The sequence below is a fragment of the Neoarius graeffei genome, chromosome 12 (assembly GCF_027579695.1).
Source record: "Neoarius graeffei isolate fNeoGra1 chromosome 12, fNeoGra1.pri, whole genome shotgun sequence".
In the NCBI taxonomy this organism is placed as follows: Eukaryota; Metazoa; Chordata; class Actinopteri; order Siluriformes; family Ariidae; genus Neoarius; species Neoarius graeffei.
This window is the reverse complement of record NC_083580.1, coordinates 29,560,632-29,576,894: the sequence shown is the minus strand read 5'-3', so window position 1 is coordinate 29,576,894 and position 16,263 is coordinate 29,560,632. Positions and strand designations below refer to the sequence as shown.

Below are 16,263 nucleotides of genomic sequence, written 5' to 3'. Positions count from 1 at the left end.
ATCTGACTTCAGCTACAGCACGGACAGCTGCCACCTCCAGAAGTTCTCAGATGGTACAGCCATCATTGGACGAGTGTCAGAGGGGGACGATCTGGAGTACAGAGGTCATCATCAACTTTGTCGCCTGGTGTGAACTGAACCACCTGCGCATCAACGCCAGCAAGACAAAGGTGATCAATTTCAGAAGGACGGTTCCTCAAATTGCACTAGTGAACATCCAGGGTTTGGACATTGAGATCGTGGAGGAGTACAAATACCTGGGTGTTCACCTCAACAACAAACTGGACTGGACTAACAACACAGATGTCCTGTACAAGAAGGGCCAAAGTCGTCTCCACCTGTTGAGAAGACTGAGGTCTTTTGGTGTGTGCAGGACACTGCTTAGGACTTTTTATGACACTGTGGTAGCATCAGCGATTTTCTATGCCGTGGTCTGCTGGGGCTGTGGAAGTTCAGAGAGGGACAGGAAGAAACTTAATAAACTGGTCAGAAGGGCTGGCTCAGTCTTGGACTGTCCTCTGGACCCCATTGAAGTGGTGGGTGAGAGGAGGATGTTAGCCAAGCTGACATCAATCATGGATAACCCCTCTCACCCCCTACATGAGGCTGTGGGGGCTTTAAGCAGCTCTTTTAGTAGTAGACTGCTACACCCACGGTGTAAGAAGGAGAGATACCGCAGGTCATTCATACCTGCTGCTGTCAGACTGTATAACACCCACAACTTGTAAGGTAGCACCAATAACCTGTTTGTCATTATATTTGCACTACTTCACCACTACTACCTCTGCCATCTCTCATCGATGCAATTATTATGTGCAATAATATAGGCCTTAAACTATTTTTATGCATACTTTTATATATATATATATATATATATAAATAAATGTGTGTGTGTGTGTGTGTGTGTGTGTGTGTATATATATATATATATATATATATGTGTGTGTGTGTGTGTGTGTGAATATACAGTATATGTGTGTGTGTGTGTGTGTGTGTGTGTGTGTATATATATATACAGAGTCTACCTGTAATGTGCAATTTTTCCGAGCCTCTCAATAAGGCAATTTTTCTATGCTTTTTCACGGTAGATAATGCAAATAGCCCTCTGTATTTAATCTTTCATTTGTCTAATTTTTATTTCAGTTTTATTTGGTATCTGTATGACATTTTCTTGCTACTGTAACACATGAATTTCCCCGATGTGGGATGAATAAAGTGAATCTAATCTAATCTAATCTAATCTAATCTAATCTAATCTAATCTAATCTAATCTAATCTAAACCTGTGCTTGAGACTCGAAAAGGCTTTCTCTGATTCCTCCCCCCACTTGAATTGGGTCTTGGTCGAGGTCAGGGCTGAAAGAGGTCCAGCCACCATGCTGAAGTTGCGAATGAAGCGCCTGTAGAAGTTGGCAAATTCTGGGAAGCGCTGGAGCTCTCATCTCGAAGATGGGGTGGGCCAATTAGCAACTGCCTCGAGCTTGAGGGGGTCCATCTGGATCCTTGCCGTGGAGATGATGAATCCCAGAAACAAGACAGAGCTCTGGTAAAATTCACTCTTTTCCGCCTTGACAAACAACTTGTTCTCTAGCAGGCGCTGGAGGACCTGCCGGATGTGACTCCAATGTTCCTCCAGGGAGCGGGAGAAGATCAGGATGTCATCCAGGTACACGAAAATGAAGATGTTTAGGAAGTCCCTTAAGACGTCATTAACGAGTGCCTGGAAGACTACGGGCATGTTGGTCAGGCCGAAAGGGACCACAAGGTACTCGTAGTGACCAGTGGTGGTGTTAAAGGCCATCTTCCACTCATCCCCCTCCCTGATCCTGACGAGATGGTATGCATTGCGTAGCTCTAGCTTGGTGAATACCTTGGCTGCCTGGAGTAGTTCAAAGGCTGTGGTCATGAGCGGTAGTGGGTAGCAGTTCTTGACCATGATGGCACTGAGACCCTGATAGTCAATGCAGGGGTGGAGCGACTTGTCCTTTTCCATGAAGAAGAATCCCACCCCTGCTGGAGAAGAGGAAGGACGGATGATCCCAACTGCCAAAGATTCTGAGATGTACTTCTCCAATGGCTTGCCTTTCGACAGGAGAGAGAGTAGAGTCATCCTTTGGGTGGCGCTGTCCCGGGTAGGAGGTTGATACCACAGTCATAGGGTCTGTGAGGAGGGAGGGACACTGCTTGGGTATTGTTGAAAACAAGTTTGAGATCCAGATATTCCAAAGGCACATGAGAGAGGTCGGGGAACTTGCTGGCTGAAGGCTGCGGTGGTTTGGCGGGAGGCAGAGCGGAGTTCAGATAGGAAGCTAGGCAGGACTGGCTCCAGCCTAGGATGGTGTTGTCAGCCCAGTTAAGGTGGGGGTTGTGCTGCATTAGCCATGGTAATCCTAGGACGATGGGTACGTGGGGGTTGTTCATGACGTGAAGCTGGATGGTTTCTGAGTGGTTACCAGAAATCCTTAGGGTGAGTGGGGCGTTAAGGTGGGTGATGCTAGTCAAGCCGGTGCCATTGAGTGTCAGGACAGTGAGAGGGACGTCAAGAGTAAGTAGCGGGATTCCCAGGTGCTTGGCAGTGGTGGAGCAGATCAGATTCCTGTCTGCCCCTGAGTCAACAAGGGCCTGGAGGTGGTGATGCTGGTTGTCATGGATAATGATGATCGGAAGTAACGGACGATTAGCGGGGGACTGGTTCTGAGCATTGCCCACCAGGGCCCCTTGATTCACTGGTGGGCTTGTCCTTTTAGTGGGCAGGCTCGGCAGATGTGTCCCAGCTGACCACAGTAGAAGCAGGCCCCCGTGCTCCAACGGTGATGTTGTTCCTCTGCTGACACCCGAACCCAGTCTACTTGCTTGGGTTTGATGGATGTGGTGGGAGGTAGAGAGGAGGTGAATCTGGGGCGGTTCTTCTCTCTCCTCCATTGCTGGATCTGAGCGTCGATGCGGTTGGTGAGGTCCATGAGGCTGGAGAAGTCTGACGCCAGTTCCCGTGATACCAACTCATCCTTGATGGTGTCAGACAAGCCGTGCAGGAATGCATCGATCTGGGCATTCTCGTTCCAACCGCACGAAGCCGCCAACGTCTGGAACTTGATGGTGTAATCCGAGGTAGACGGGACCCCTGCCGCAGCTCCATGAGCTCTCTGGCCACCTCCCGGCCGGACAGAGAGCAAGCAAAAGTTTGCCTCATCTCCTTGGAGAAATCCTTGAAACTGGAACAAAATGGTGCATTGGCATCCCAGACCGCAGTTCCCCACTCTCTGGCCTTGCTGGTGAGGAGCGTTATTGTATATGCTACCCGGGAGCGTTCTGCAGGGAAGGCCAGAGGTTGCAGTTCTAGAATCAACGAACATTGAGACAAAAACGATCTGCAAGTACTTGGTTCTCCATTGTAGGGCTGAGGTGCTGGAAGTCTTGGTTTGTGGAGAAAGGCGGTGGCAGGAGCTGAAGTAGGAGACGGCTGAGCAGGGGTAGGCATGGCTTGACAGTGCTGCATCTGCGTGGTGAGAAGGTTGAGTGCGTTGGACAGGGTGGCAAGGTTCTGGGTAATTTGTTGTAGGTCTTGTTGGTGGGTCCCGAGGAGAGTCCCTTGCTGCTGGATGACCGTTCTCAGATGGGCGAGTTCTGCTGGATCCATGTGGGCCAGAATGTACTGTTAGGGCTGGTGGAGGTATGGTGAAGTTAGGATCCAAAAACAGAACACAGACAGTAATTCAATAAATAAGATGGTTTAATACAGGGAAGAAAGGGTGTGGCAAAAGATAAACAAACAGGACGAAAAACAAATAGCAAAAATAGTCAGGGCAAAATGAAAACAAACAACTTGACAAAAACATGAGACAGGCAAAGACAAAAACGCTAGTGCAAAAAAACAAGAACCAGAAAAACGCTAGTGCAAAAACCATGGACAAGAGAAAATAGCTAGAGAGAAAAACCATGAAGAGCAAGAGAGGCACAGAAACGGCTAGAGAAGCAAACGAGACATTCTGGCAAAAACAGTCTGAGAATGGCCTTTAAATAAGCAGCAATGAAAACCAGGAAGTAAGTTCAGGGGAGAAGGAATTCCTGTCTCGGATCCGGATCAGCGCTGGTGTGAGAGATCCGTAATCTCCGGAGTGGATGTCCGGGGCAGAGCATGACAATATATAAGATCTGGACAACTTGAGCTTTCCTTGTGCTCTGTTTTAGAGGAGTACAAAGTTGCAAAATGCAGACTCTCCTTGACTTACTGAGACTCTCAAGACCAACTCATCTGTGAAGCAGGAACAAGGACAAGGTCTGGGTGGAAGTGGGCTGCTGAAACTGCAATCAGCCAGGCAGAATGTTCCCTTAAAACTAGATACATCATAGGCAATCTCTGCATTGGAAGACAAGGCCTAGGAATGTCACATTTCCAGCAGTTGTCCATGTCCATTCCTAGGGAAAAGAGAACATTGATCCAGGATTAAATTTGAAATCGAGAGGAAGAAGGGAGAAGAACTAAAGCCAATGAGCTTGGTACTCAAGGCACCTGGACAAGGTGGGAACTGCCTAAAATGGCAGTCACATGGGCTGAAATATGGCAGATGGAGCCGTTTCACATTTCCTTTCTGCTCAGAACAACATACAATACCCTCCCAACCCCAGTACATAGGTGGGGATTGAGGGAAGACCCCTTGTGTGGGCTGTGTGGAATGAGAGGAACTGTAGCACACATTCTGTCAGGGTGTAAAACTGCTCTGACCCAGGGGAGATACAGGTGGCATCATGATAAAGCGCTGGCAACACTTGCTGACATCTTTGAGCAGGAAAGGAGAAAGAAACACCCTGCCAAAACAAAACTACTGCTGAGTACCATCAACTTTGTAAAGGAGGGCCAGAAGCCCACCATCCCAAGTAGAGCAAAACAAAACCTTCTGCAGTCTACCCAGGAATGGGAAATGAAGGCAGACCTTGGAAGGAAACTTCAATTCCCAGAGGAGATAATATCTACAACTCTGAGATCAGATATTTCATGTGGTTGCAGGAGGAAAGTTATCCTGGTGAAACTAACAATCCCGTGGGAGGAGAGCTATGAGGATGCAGGAGAAAGGGAAAAAAAGTTGGCTACCAACAGCTGGTTCAGGACTGTTGGGACAAAGGATGGGAAGACATGGCTGTGTACAGTAGAGGTGAGGTGCCGAGGATTCCCAGCTCATTCAATCTGGAATCTGCTGTCTAAAGTCCAAGGAAGAAGGTGGAAGAGGAAAACTGCTATGTGAAGGTTGGGAGAAGCGGCAGAGAAAGCCTCCTGTTGGCTCTAGCATAAGAGGGATTATACTAGCTGGAAGCCTAGAGGAGGGGGTCAGTGACCTGGCCACCACTGCTGACCCACCAACTGTAGTTGTGTTGTGGTTTAAGGGTCAAAACACTCAATGAAGTTTGGGTACCACCTGACAAACTTTCATCCAGGTCAAGGCTACATCCATTGGGAATGAATGTAATAAGACATCTTTGATGTAATATATGACTGGCATTTTATTTTTACTTTTGCTTTTCTCCTTGACTTCTCTTTTATTTTCAGGTCTCAAACTGAGACACACCCAACACTAAATTTAAACACCCACAGGCGCGCACACACACACACGTGGCTGTGTGCTGGTTCTGACTCTCTCCATTGGCTCTCAGCACTCACCCCCTCTTATGCCTTCCGACATTCACTGCAACACAGAGCACACTCTTTAATTGAATCTATCACAGGTGCGGCCCCTCTGTCACTTACTACCTCCCCTGGCTGCCCTCTCCGTGCATAGACTGGCATGCAACCCTGCCTCTGCCTCCATACTTAGCATAACTAGAAACTAGCACTGAATTCTTGCACCATTCTGTGTTGATGTAAAGACTAGGACTGTCGAAGTTAACGCGATAATAACGCGTTAACGCGATCTCAATTTATCGCGATTAAAAAAAATAGTGCCGTTAACGCAAATTCTAATTTGGCCCTGTTGTTAGGACTGGGACTGTTTTGGCCTCTAGAGGCCGCTGTTATTTCCTGTTTTTTGTCTATGTTTGTTTTGGCCTCTAGAGGTCGCCACTGTGTCCTGTGTTTTGTGTTGGTGTTGATTGCCTGTTTTCATTAGTGTCACCTGTTTCCAATTTATTTTGTGTATTTATACCCCCTGAGTTCAGTCCTCTTGTCACGGAGTCTTTGTGCTGTTATGTTTAGCTCCAGTTTCCTCTGTACCGTGTTCCTTGTCCTTTTGGTTTTGCACTTTGCTTTTCTTTTTGGACCTAGTATTTACTGTGTTTTTGGATCTTCTGAGCGTTGGTATTTTTGCCTTTTCTTTTCTGGTTTTTTGGCTTTTGTTTTGTACTTTTGGATATTTTATTTTTCCCTTTGTCTTCTCAGCTTTGGATTATACTTTTTGTTTCTTTTGCCCTGGATTGTATAAAGTGTATATAGTATAAATAAACTGTTTTTGCTACTTTCTACTTTCGCCTCACGCCTCTGTACTTGAGTCATTCCCCTGGTGGCCTAGTGGGGGTTTACTGGATCATTACACCAGCGACCCAGGTTCGATTCCCAGCAAAACCCTAACACCTGTGAGACTTTAGCCCATTCCTGTTGAGACTTGTTGTGTGCTGCTTCAGTAAGTGTGAGTGATGGAGAAAGGTCTGTTAAACGGGAAGTTTCATTTCAAAAGTAGAGTGTGATTGAGCATAAACATAGACGCCGCCTTCTGCGTAGAATCATACGTCATCCTTGCCACCATATTGGATGTGGCTAAGTGGAGATTCTTCAACCGTCTCTGGCATAGCGTCTAGACAGTAGCCGAGAATAAAGATGCCTCATTCATGTGCTGCGTTTAACTGTACCAACAGGTTTACCATCCAAACGAGATCACATGGGATTACCTTTCACAGGTGAGACTGGAAAAATACTTTTCATTGTATTTGGTCATTATAACGTAATTTTACGAACAGATTTTCCTGACTTTGTGGCTAATATGAAGTCTCGCGCATAATAGCCGCTCGGTGAAACCTGTCTCCAAACAACAAAGTATTTCCTTCGTAACTACGCTGATAACACTTTGTGTTTTTGTCAAACATTGGAGCTTTGTATTCATTCTGAAGGTTTGTTGTTATTAATATTGAATAAAAAGTAACTGGGATACATCATTGTCAATTATCATTCAAATTTTAGGTAAATTATTTTAATTTGCATCTAATACAGATTTTACAAGGGAAATACGGATTTTGGAGGTTGGTTATACAGGTTTGATTGACCAAAGGTTGACATGTATGTTTATAACCATCACATTAAAAGTTATGTGTTGTTTTGATGCCTGTTTGTTTCCCAAATATATACGTGTGTGTGTTAATGGGTGAATAAAAGGCATCAAGTTAAATATTATTGTAGAAAGGGGCTTTATGAAGTTCAGTCCATTTACTTGCATTGGTTTACGGGGAAGATTTGCCACATCCAATATGGCGGACACTCTGACGTATCCCAGCAACGGGGCCACCAGCTCAATGCGGCGTCTATGTTTATAATATGTCTATGGTGATTGAGTTGGTTTTGGTATGCACTTATACTTTTGCAAAGTGAGATTTCAGTATGCTGTAGCACTGTGATATGACACTAAATGTCTTTATTGAAGTCCAACTGCAATTTATTTTTGTTTGCACAGTACTGTGAAGTCCTATAGGCTGTGACTGAATACAACTCCAGCACAACTGAAGTTTTATTTCATTTTTATTTTCTTTTGTCATACATGTCTGAACTGAGACACAGTAGTATGTGATGTTTTATATTTAAGACTACAGCTCCCTAATCCATCATAAAATCCAATTTTGTGTTTTGTATGAGTGAATAAACTCCCTTACCATTTTCTCTTGTCCCAGCAGTGTTTAACAAGTACTTTTAGCATAAAATGTGTTCACCATTTTAATTGTAACATTTCACTTTAAAAGCCTTATTCATTTACATAGATTTAAAAAAATGCGATTAATCGCAATTAACTATATGAAATTCTGAGATTAATCGCGATTAATTTTTTTAATCGTTTGACAGCCCTAGTAAAGACACAAGCAACCACTGCAAGCTTCATCGCAGAAATATGCATTTCTTTCAGCACAAAGCAAGGCAAGCCTGTCTAGCTGAAATAAACTCCAGCTGAGTAGTCTGCTGGTGTCAAATGTATTGTCCAAGGAGCAGCTGTTGGAAAGTAGGATGTATGGGAGAACCTGCCCAGCTACTTTTTTTTCCCAGCTTCCTCACACCCACTGCTTATGATGCTGTCTCTCCTGGGCAATGGCCCTCTCTCCTTTCTTCCTCTTTGAGGTTTATTGGCAGTTGGTAAAGAAAAAATTGGTATTACCACCACAAACAGGTATGGAGTGTGGATCTCTCTCTCTCCCCCCCCCCTCCCCTTGTCCTGTGCACGGTCACAAATGCCCTGCCTCCTGTTGATGATGATTGGCTGGAATAGTTGTGTTGTGTTTTGTGGCTTGGTCTAAACCACTTCCTTTGTTTCCCATGTAAAGAACCAGGGCTGTGGGTTTTTTTCAGCGTGCACAAAGAACAGATAGCTAGTGGACTGTGAGGACATATTTAATGAATTTGGTAAAAAGTGTATTGGATTGGAATCAATTACTGCACCTTTAAGCTATAAACTATGGCATAAGCTAATTATTTTCCTGTGCATAGTTACTACTGCTGTGGATGGAGCAGATCAATGGGATTGTGTTATTTGCCAGTACAGTGAAATATTTCAACTAACTTTAGCTCAAAATACACTTAGGATACCCCCTCCCTTATAGCGCTGTTGCAATACAACACCAATATTTTCCTGACTTCAAGCTAAAGCTTAAAAGATCTATTGGGGTTTTGGTGGGGGTTTTTTTCAGCTTGGTTTTTTTTCTGTATAATATTAGGTTTCACTTATGTTTCACCTTTTTCTCTTTATAAATTATAGATAGGTTATGTAGGTGCAATTGTGCTATTAAATCAGTCCCATATAATCAGTCTCATAAAGTATCAGTTCATTAATTTTACTAATCAATATTTCTGTTAATTATTAAATTAATGAATTAATTACTCTAGTGACACACTAGATCAGTGAAGGCAATGTGAATTCTTTGATGGCAGAAGATGACTTAAGTAATACTGCAGCAAAACACACAAGACACAGTTTCTTGTAAATATTTAATTTATTAAAATAATCAAGTAAGGATAATACTGATCAGGTATATTCAATAATACTAGCAGCAGTTTACAATCAAGGCACAAAATGGTGATATGAGGTATTAATATTGTGTGTATATGTGTGTTTGCAGGTCAGTGAAAGAATGCAAAAAAGGTGCAGGAGGGGACTGTAGGCACTGTGTGTGACTGGTTAGACAAAGGATTTTAAGAAAAGGCACATAAGTAGTCATTGGCCTGTACAGAGATTGAACCCACAATCTTGGTATTACAAGCCCCATGCTCCAACCAGCTGAGCTAACCAGTCCTTAGTTTGTTAAAGTCTGAACACGAGATGTGCATAATGGTGTGTGGTAAGAAAGTGTTAGAGGGAGATAAAAAGAGAGAGGCCATGCAAAATCTATCTACCAGAGTAAAACTGAGAAATACAATAGCATAGGATCAAAGCTATGTGATTATTGTGCGCACACTTGAATCAACCTTAGGTTTAAATAGCATTTTTCACATAAATTAATCAAGCTAAGACTAACATTTCCCAAATGCCAGCCTTACTTGGGACCACTCTCACATGGCAGCATGAAGTTCATCATCAGTGATCCTCCGTTTCAATGTATTCTTCTGAAAAGAGCAGAGCACAGCTTCAATTCAGTTTAATGCAGATCTGCTATGTTGCAAAAGTCCTTTCTGGGCAGGATCTCGTGATCCAGAAAGTCCTTGTTCGAATACTCATTGACTGAAGACGTGGAGGAAACCGCTCACATCTAATCTTCCTAATTTGCGTTATTACAGTGTAGTAATAACCATAGCTGGTTTCAAACACAACAAAAGCGAAACAATGTGACTGAGGTACCTTTTAACAGTGGCCAGTGGCTCGTACAACAACAACAACAACGTGTGTATGTCCCTTTGTTTCTTCGCTTCCACCCGCAGGCCGTAGTGTCTCTCTTTACCGACGGTGAATCGGTCAGAGCATCGGTCAGAGAGCCGCATCAGTCAGAGAGCTGAGGCGTGTCTGGTTTTGGGAGGATGGAGGCACGGGGCACTGGCAGCCTTGTGTGTCTGCGGCCATGGTGAGGCGTTCACACAGCGGGAGGTCGAGCAGAGAGAGGGTCGGAGAGAGCAAAAATTCGCTCAGATCACCCAATTTATAGGCGAGCTTGCATCACGATCCACAGCAGTACGCTACCCAATCATGGCGCAGTGAAAGATGAGGTGAGCTGGATATTGTCTGGGGCAGGAAGTGAGGGAATTATGGGAGACGTAGTTACAGAGATGTGCTGTACCTACAGTTACGACAACAAACTGAATTATTTTATCTGTAACAAATAACATAAACAACTTACTTGAGGCTATTACATGTGAATTGGACTGTTGACATGTAATTTTTTAAATTAACAGAATCAATAAAATGTCTAACAAAATGCTGAGGTGAGGCTATGAATGTCCTCAACCTTACTCATGTAAGTGAACATACACAATGTGCATAAAAGGCAGAAAATTTGTATCATTGTTGTAACATGGCCTACCTGTAATGATCTCACCATTCACTCTGCACTTTTGCATCTCATCATGTCATTGTCACTGTGTAAATTAAGGCCAGTTAGTTAGTTATTAGTTGCATGTCTCTTGGAACAGATATGCATCCATTTTAAGCAATGTCTGTGCAGTCATCAGTGAGGCCTGGTCTTTGTCATTCTGTGTATATTTGTCACTGGCCTTTTGGATATTTTCTTGTTTATATACCTGGATCTCTATAGTATCCTGATGGCCATATCTTTCTCAATTATTTATTTATTTATTTATTTATTTGGACTACAAAAGTGAATTTTGGACTGTTGGCCTTCACATCCATGCAAATATATGCTCGTAAGTTTTGAAGTTTATGACACAACTAAAATGTAGATCTTAAAACCTATAAATGACAACAGACAGAAAAGATCACAGACACAATCATGTGGCTTTGCAAAAATTGTAACTGAGTCACTGGCATGCACTCTGATCTGTTTGAATATTACAGCAGCATGCCTAACCACACCTCTTAATATTCATTCACACAACCTCTTTTATAACTGTACCATTCTTCACCAGGTTTCCAAATGTGCTGAAGGTAACAAAATTACCACACCATAATCTCAAAGCTTACTTTTACTTACACCATGACCTAAGAGCCATAGCCATTATTGGCACAAGATTAATCACACATAATCATCCTCATTAATTACACTAAAGGTAGACAGCCTAGGCCATGCTTTTAATCCTGCCACTGCAGGCTATTATTAACTGGATAGTAGTGTGGGAGCTAATCACCTGATTACTGGTTTGTACAATTATGTAAAACTATAAATTTACACTAAAGTTTAATCTCTTCCTGGAAAACTGTTCCTAAGTACATTTAATCCTAATTTAAATTTAGCCTAGCACATTTAAATGAATGAAAGAATGAATGAATGAATGAATGAATGAACAAATAAATAAATTTTATGCATACAGTGGTACTTGAAAGTTTGTGAACCCTTTAGAATTTTCTATATTTCTGCATAAATATGACCTAAAACATCATCAGATTGTCACACAAGCCCTAAAAGTAGATAAAGAGAACCCAGTTAAACAAATGAGACAAAAATATTATTCTTGGTCATTTATTTATTGAGGAAAATTATCCAATATTGCATGTCTGTGAGGGGGCAGCACAGTGGTGTAGTGGTTAGTGCTGTCGCCTCACAGCAAGAAGGTCTGGGTTCAAGCCCCGTGGCCGGTGAGGGCCTTTCTGTGCGGAGTTTGCATGTTCTCCCCGTGTCCGTGTGGGTTTCCTCCGGGTGCTCCGGTTTCCCCCACAGTCCAAAGACATGCAGGTTAGGTTAAGTGGTGACTCTAAATTGACCGTAGGTGTGAATGGTTGCCTGTGTGTCAGCCCTGTGATGACCTGGCGACTTGTCCAGGGTGTACCCCGCCTTTTGCCCATAGTCAGCTGGGATAGGCTCCAGCTTGCCTGCAACCCTGTAGAACAGGATAAAACGGCTAGAGATAATGAGATGAGATGAGACATGTCTGTGAGTGGCAAAAGTATGTGAACCTTTGCTTTCAGTTTCTGGCGTGGCCCTCTTGTGCAGCAATAACTGCAACTAAACATTTCCGGTAACTGTTGATCAGTCCTGCACACCGGCTTGGAGGAATTTTAGCCCATTCCTCTGTACAGAACAGCTTCAACTCTGGGATGTTGGTGGGTTTCCTCACATGAACTGCTCGCTTCAGGTCCTTCCACAACATTTTGATTGGATTAAGGTCAGGACTTTGACTTGGCGATTCCAAAACATTAACTTTATTCTTCTTTAACCATTCTTTGGTTGAACGACTTGTGAAACATGGTGGTGGTAGTATCATGGTTTGGGCCTGTTTTGCTGCATCTGCAGCTGCATCCCGTTGTCTTACTGCATGACCCACCTTCTCTTGAGATTCAGTTCATGGACACATGTCCTGACATTTTCCTTTAGAATTCACTGGTATAATTTTAGAATTCATTGTTCCATCTATGATGGCAAGCCATCTTGGCCCAGATGCAGCAAAACAGGCCCAAACCATGATACTACCACCACCATGTTTCACAGATGGGATAAGGTTCTTATTCTGGAATGCAGTGTTTTCCTTTCTCCAAACATAATGCTTCTCATTTAAACCAAAATGTTCTATTTTGGTCTCATTCATCCACAAAACATTTTTCCATTGGCCTTCTGGCTTGTCCACATGATCTTTAGCAAACTGCAGATGAGCAGCAATGTTCTTTTTGGAGAGCAGTGGCTTTCTCCTTGCAACCCTACCATGCACACCATTATTGTTCAGTGTTCTCCTGATGGTGGACTCATGAACATTAACATTAGCCAATGTGAGAGAGGCCTTCAGTTGCCTAGAAGTTACCCTGGGGTCCTTTGTGACCTTGCTGACTATTACACGCCTTGCTCTTGGAGTGATCTTTGTTTGTCGACCACTCCTGGGGAGGGTAACAATGGTCTTGAATTTCCTCCATTTGTACACAATCTGTCTGACTGTGGATTGGTGGAGTCCAAACTCTTTAGAGATGGTTTTGTAATCTTTTCCAGCCTAATGAGCATCAACAACGCTTTTTCTGAGGTCCTCAGAAATCTCCTTTGTTCATGCCACGATACACTTCCACAAACACATGTTGTGAAGAACAGACTTTGATAGATCCCTGTTCTTTCAATAAAACAGGGTGCCCACTCACCCCTGATTGTCATCCCATTGATTGAAAACACCTGACTCTAATTTCACCTTCAAATTAACTGCTAATTCTAGAGGTTCACATACTTTTGCCACTCAAAGATATGTGATATTGGATCATTTTCCTCAATAAATAAATGACCAAGTATAATATTTTTGTCTAATTTGTTTAACTGGGTTCTCTTTCTCTACTCTTAGGACTTGTGTGAAAATCTGATGACGTTTTAGGTCATATTTATGCAGAAATATAGAAAATTCTAAAGGGTTCATAAACTTTCAAGCACCACTGTATATGACAAAATAAAACTGCTTTAACTCATTAAATAAAATGCTTTAGGGTGAAAGGATGTCTGAGCAAGAACTAAGTAAAAAAATTAAATAAATTAAAATAAATTATTGAACCTTTGTGAAAACTTGTCTTGTTTTGCATTATCATATCAGTCATCAGACATCTAACAGCCCACGACAACAGCTGATTAGAAATGTTAGTTAAAATGCACTTTTATACTCTATAATAGGGGATAGGAGGCCATAACATAAAAGGAAGTACTAAAATTAAACATATCAGGTGAAAATTTAAATTCAATCCAAATTGCTTGAAACTGCTTTCATTGAATTGAGAAATGAATGCAGAACAACATACTTTTTACAGAATTAAAATGTTTGCCCATTCTTGAGATATTACAAATCAAAGTTTGAAAAAACAGCTTAATTTTTAGAAAACTGATGTGATATTATGTATTAGAATAACATGGTTTAAAATGGGCCTAATTAACGAATGAGATCAAATGTTTTTTTCTTAACTTTTTTTTTCTCCAAGATATTTACATGGAAATTGGCAGGCACATAGATGGTTGTAAAGTGAATACAAAGTTTGAAAAATTTGTTAAATCAAATTATGCAAATTAGCATTTAATTAGTATTTATTATTCTAATTAGGCAAACATTTTAAATTGGTAAACTCAATAAAAAAGTAATAAAAGATAATTTAAAATACCCTCTTTGTGCTCTGTAGGCCTTTGTATTTCTCAAAAGTAGGGCCTACTGGTGTTTATATTAAATAATATAAATGATAATATTCACAGCTTTCAAGACTAACCTCGAAAAAACTGTGAACCACAGCCAATAAATAATTCCAATTAACTGAACTGAAATTGACACTCACGTTTCTGACTTCCTGTTTTTAAAAATATCATTCCGACGCCTAGGATCTCAATATATTTCATCAAAACAACCACAGTTAGTATATTCTAAAATAGTTATTTACATGAATCAGTTTGATTTGAAAAAATAAGTTGGTAAAGCTATGAAAACTCACTTCAAAGTCTCCCATGAAGCATAACATTAATACTAGCTGACGGAAAAATTTGCTGAATACTTCACCAGAAAGAGTGAGAACTAGAGAACATCCCTATAAAAGTTATCTGATTGATATTCACGCATAATCCAGTTGGAACCCAATCAGAAGAGAGCCTGACCACTTTCCCGTGACTCAAAAAGCACCGGCAGTTTCCCGACGTCACACGAGCAAAGTTTTTACTCTGTTGTACCAACTTCAACCTCTGTTATTCCCAAAGTACTGAACAGATCTTAATGAGATCAATTCCTTTGGAAAACAGAGATTATAAGCTTTTTAATGATAGAATTCACGATAGAAAATATTCAAGAGTTAAGTAATCACAGGTTTGGAAACTTAGTCATCTAAGTTTCCAAACCTGTGATTACTTAACTCTTGAATATTTTCTATCTGCATGCATAATTTTCACAACATGGCCAGCTAGCATCTGATTTGAAAATTTAAAGAAAATGTTCACATAGAAAAGCTGAAAATGAAAATTTATAAATGAAACTTTTTTCTGTTTTAGCATTATTTCCCAGATTAAGGGGTACAATGTACCGTAGTTAAATTGAATATTGTTTTACATTTAAAAAGCTTTGTCTAAATGGGTCTTTTGTTTGTTTCCTTTCTCTGTAATATCTCAACAGTGTTTTGAAGCTGACCTCAGTCTTATTCATACAGGTAATCCAACTACATTGCCCTACAACCTGACCTCCAGCAGCCTTAATGACCTCTCTGACAAGCCTGAGAAGGATCAAGTAGGACCATGAGTGTGTCCATAAGAGAGATGTTGTGTTCCTGCATGTTTCCTAAATCTCTGTGTGAACTTAAACTTGGTCTCTGCATTTTTTCCAGTAATTTCTCTTCACAACTCCTAACTAAGATATTACAGGATGCTTTGTTTGAGTTGGCCCTGACCGTCATTAAAAAGTTGAATTTATGTAGGCAGGTCTTTCCGTAGGGACGAGAAAAACTCTTGTGAAGTCTGGAATATATTAGACCCATTTAAACTTTATCAGGATTTTCAGTGAATATGGGCTTCTTTCTTCATTCATGATTTCACACAGTACCTTTCCTCTCTTTCATTTACTCTAGTTTGGATGCAGTTTCACTCTCCCAATCACAGGATTTGGTTTCTCTCCTCCTCTTGTGTCAGAACCATGACATTCTTCATGTAAACACCACTGCTACTGTACATGCCTCTGCAGTCATTGCACTGATGATGACCTCTGATAAGCTTTTATACAAAGTTCATGATTAAACATACATACCCACACACAAGATCAAGCATGTTTTGTGTGTGTGGCCTTGAAGCTCTGCCTTTGTCTGTAATTCGGTGCATCAATGTAGCATACATCTCTTAATTACAGACACTCAGCAAATCTTTTTCTCTGACTCCTCATAACGTCTTTTTCCAGTGTCTGTGAAACCCCTCTATGACTTAATGTGTCTGAATGTCTGATACCAAAGCAATAGAGAAAAATGCACTGAGTAAAGAGAAATAGTAAATGAGGATATTGGCATAGGAT

The 16,263-nt window shown here is 41.6% G+C and overlaps 1 pseudogene; it reads left to right on the top strand.

Moving 5' to 3' along the window:
* Positions 1–16,263, top strand: part of LOC132894736 (electrogenic sodium bicarbonate cotransporter 1-like) — a 212,500-nt pseudogene that overhangs the window by 136,626 nt on the left and 59,611 nt on the right.